We start from the raw sequence: 4,716 nt of genomic DNA on the forward strand, positions 1-4,716 counted from the left end.
GGTATCTCTTATAGATGGTGACTGCACCTTGGCCAGGATTGAAGACCGCGACTAACCCCTTTGAAACTTGTCTCTCAGGGAGCTGCGATCCATCAAACATTTCATTGTTAACAGAGGGGAACCATTACTTGGTTAAGACGATAGGACACGCGTTCCCCACCATTTCGCATCCAATCGAATTGCCGCACAAGAGCTCGTTACCTAAGAAAGGTATAGCATTGGCTCGCAGCTAGTGTATTGCAGTTCAGACAGATAGGCCACTTTAGATAGTTCTTAGTGTTCACAGTTATCACCAAGACTAGACCCATATGGAATTAATTCTTCAAGGAGCAGCGGTCCACCAATAAGAGAGATGAAGACATGTTTTCGGATGGCCACAACGCCCCCTCGCCACCCAAATGTGCATGTTTCAAGTGTACATTGGGAGTCGACGGAACATCGGGAGTCCGCTTGCTTTCTCCGGATCAGCTGCCACCCCCCTGATCTACCAGATAGACAAGAACATGTCTTCTCCGCCAATCTCATCCACCGAAGCTCCGATCATGGCTTCTTCTACCTTTATACTGATATACCCCCACGGAGCAACATGCGGGCAAGGGAACTCTTGCTACCCTTCAGTAAAGCAGGTATCTCTTATAGATGGTGACTGCACCTTGGCCAGGATTGAAGACCGCGACTAACCCCTTTGAAACTTGTCTCTCAGGGAGCTGCGATCCATCAAACATTTCATTGTTAACAGAGGGGAACCATTACTTGGTTAAGACGACCGGACACGCGTTCCCCACCATTTCGCATCCAATCGAATCGCCGCACAAGAGCTCGTTACCTGAGAAAGGTATAGCATTGGCTCGCAGCTTGTGTATTGCAGTTCAGACAGATAGGCCACTTTAGATAGTTCTTCGTGTTCACAGTTAAGACCACGGCTAGACCCATATGGAATTAATTCTTCAAGGAGCAGCGGTACACCAAGCATTTCATTGTGTACTAGAAAGCACCTCTACCATGTAACAAACATACGACCACCAAATTTCTGCTTACTTCCCCCAGCGGATAGTATTTGCTAGTATCATCCACAAAGTAAATCAATTTTTTCAATGTACCGCTTCTTGGGGGAACTGGGCATGAATCAATCAAGCATTTTGAGGTAGCATGTCCGCTTCACCGCGAGGTGCTCTGAATACCATTATACATTCTTTTTCATCATCCACTTTCAGACCACTACAAGACCCATACTGAATTAATTCCTCAAGGAGCTGCAGTCCACAAAACATTTTACTGTGTACTAGAGGGCACCTCCACCATGTAACAGAAAACATACAACCTTCTTAATTTAATTCTGCATTGTTTCCCAGACGATTTGTTAGCCATACAACAGTACCATCCACAGTAATTCACCTCTTTGAAATCCAATGCATTGTAGAGAAACTGAGGTGGTAGCATTCAAACCGTTCTGTAATGTTAATTCTGCTTCATAGAAAGGTGCTACAGGTTCCACAATAATTAATTGGATATTTTTGCAATATATATAGGGCGAGAAAACTCGGGGGGACTCCCTTTTCATTTATGTACATATTCTTTCCATATTGCAAATAATTCCAATTTTTCCCGATTGCATGTCCCCCTAATATACCCAAAATGGGCCTATCGATGGGTTCACAAAGGTACCCAAAATATGAGATTTTGACTGAAAGAGGCTGGCTAACTTCCGGGAACATGATCATAGGAAATAGGTCAAAATCCCGAATCGCAGTTGTTTACGAACAACCACGAACGGAGACTTAAAATAACCTATAAGGCTGGAATTCATGGGGCCTGTATAACAGGCATTTACACAGACTCTCGGGAGGGAGGGCTCTGTGGCCGGGAGAATTTTCTGGCTCCCCGCCCGAAACTTTTCAGAGTCCCTAATGCCTGCTTGAATGTGAATAAGCAGAGCCCGGTAGCTGATATTTTGCCGGGGTGTGGAGGCCCCGGTCGCCGCCAAATTCCTCTGGTCACAGCTTGTGTTAATACACATGTTAATTTTACATGCAAACCACCAATGACAATTTTCCTCGGCCGCGGAGGCCTCGGTCGCCGCCAGAATTTTCTGGTTCCCGCTCAATATATTGCAGAGTCCTGCAGGCCTGCTTCTGTAGGAATATGCAGAGCCCGGTAGCTGATATTTTGCCGGGGTGAGGAGGCCTCGGTCGCCGCCAAATTCCTCTCATCCCAGCTTGTGTTAATACACATGTTAATTTTACATGCAAAACCACCAATTACCATTTCCTCGGCCGCGGAGGCCTCGGTCGCCGGGAGATTTTCCTGGCTCCCCGCTCAATATACTGCACAGTCCCGCAGGCCTGTCTCCAGTGGAATACACACAGTCCGAGAGCCGAAAATTTGCCGGGGTGTGGAGGCCTCGGTCGCCAACAGATTGCCATAGGCTCTGGCTGCAATATTTACCGTGTATTTTTTCCCTCCAGAGACACCACTACACCCTATATAACCCAAAATGGGCCTTGACGCGTGTACACGCGGAGCCCGAGCGCCGAGAGTTCTCCCGGCCGCGGAGGCCTCGGTCGCCGGGAGAATTTCAACGGCCCCTGCTCGAAATTTTTCTAAGTCCAGAATGCCTGCTTCTCCCAGCCTGTGTTAATACACATGTTAATTTAACATGTAAAATCACCAAGGACCATTTCCTCGGCCGCGGAGGCCTCGGTCACCGCCAGAATTTTCTGGCTGCCCGCTCCCCATGGGTAGACGCGCTGCCCAAGCGCCGAGAGTTCTCCCGGCCGCGGAGGCCTCGGTCGCCGGGAGAATTTCTCCGGCCCCTGCTCGAAATTTTTCAAAGTCCAGAATGCCTGCTTCTCCCAGCATGTGTTAATACACATGTTAATTTAACATGTAATATTACCAATGACCTTTTCCTCGGCCGCGGAGGCCTCGGTCGCCGCCAGAATTTTCTGGCTGCCCGCTCCCCATGGGTAGACGCGGAGCCCGAGCGCCGAGAGTTCTCCCGGCCGCGGAGGCCTCGGTCGCCGGGAGAATTTCTCCGGCCCCTGCTCGAAATTTTTCAAAGTCCAGAATGCCTAGTTCTCCCAGCCTGTGTTAATACACATGTTAATTTAACATGTAAAATTACCAAGGATTATTATCCCGGCCGCAGAGGCCTCGGTCGCCGCCAGAAATTTCTGGCTCCCCGCTCAATGTATTGCAGAGTCCCGCAGGCTTGCTTCTCCAAGCCTGTGTTAATACACATGTTAATTTAACATGTAAAATTACAGAGGATTATTTCCCCGGCCGCGGAGGCCTCGGTCGCCGCCAGAATTTTCTGGCTGCCCGCTCAATGTATTGCAGAGTCCCGCAGGCTTGCTTCTCCAAGCCTGTGTTAATACACATGTTAATTTAACATGCAAAATCACCAATGACAAATTCCTCGGCCGCGGAGGCCTCGATCGCCGGGAAAATGTTCTGGCTCCCTGCTCGAATTTTTTTTCTAAGTCCCGATTCGCTATTACAGGCTGGCGCACGGAGTCCGAGGGGCGTAAATATGCCGGGTAGTGGTGCCTTCCGTCGCCGAGACATTTTACAATTGCCTGGGAGCAGTATTTAACATGTTAATTTTTTCCCCTCGTGACACCACTACCCCCTATATAACGCAAAATGGGCCTTGCCAAGGGGGCGCGCAACGCCCGAGCGCGGGCGTTTTTCCCGGCCGCCGAGACCTCCATCGCCGGGAGAATGTCTTCAGCTATTTGCTAGATTTCCCGATTCGCCCCGCACGACAAACAACCACGAACGAGGTGGTTTTCGAGAGTTCTCCCGGCCGCGGAGGCCTCGGTCGCAGGGAGAATTTCCCTGGCCCCTGCTCGAAATTTTTCTAAGTCCAGAATGCCTGCATCTCCCAGCCTGTGTTAAAACACATGTTAATTTAACATGTAAAATTACCAATGACCATTTCCTCGGCCGCAGAGGCCTCGGTCGCAGCCAGAATTTTCTGGCTCCCTGCTCAATATATTGCAGAGTCCCGCATGCTTGCTTCTCCAAGCCTGTGTTAATACACATGTTAATTTAACATGTAAAATTACCGAGGATTATTTCCCCGGCCGCGGAGGCCTCGGTCGCCGCCAGAAATTTCTGGCTCCCCGCTCAATATATTGCAGCGACCCGCAGGCTTGCTTCTCCCAGCCTGTGTTAATACACATGTTAATTTAACATGTAAAATCACCAAGGACCATTTCCTCGGCCGCGGAGGCCTCGGTCGCCGCCAGAATTTTCTGGCTGCCCGCTCCCCATGTGTAGACGCGGAGCCCGAGCGCCGAGAGTTCTCCCGGCCGCGGAGGCCTCGTAGCCGGGAGAATTTCTCGGGCCCCTGCTCGAAATTTTTCTAAGTCCAGAATGCCTGCTTCTCCCAGCCTGTGTTAATACACATGTTAATTTAACATGTAATTTTACCAATGACCTTTTCCTCGGCCGCGGAGGCCTCGGTCGCCGCCAGAATTTTCTGGCTCCCGGCTCAATATATTACAGAGTCCCGCAGGCCTGTCTCCAGTGGAATACACACAGTCCGAGAGCCGAAAATTTGCCGGGGTGTGGAGGCCTCGGTCGCCAACAGATTGCCATAGGCTCTGGCTGCAATATTTACCGTGTATTTTTTTCCCTCCAGAGACACCACTACCCCCTATAAAACCCAAAATAGGCCTTGCGGTGGGTACACGCAGAGCCCGAGCGCCG

This window comes from Bacillus rossius, unplaced genomic scaffold, assembly GCF_032445375.1.
Source record: "Bacillus rossius redtenbacheri isolate Brsri unplaced genomic scaffold, Brsri_v3 Brsri_v3_scf497, whole genome shotgun sequence".
Lineage (NCBI taxonomy): Eukaryota > Metazoa > Arthropoda > Insecta > Phasmatodea > Bacillidae > Bacillus > Bacillus rossius.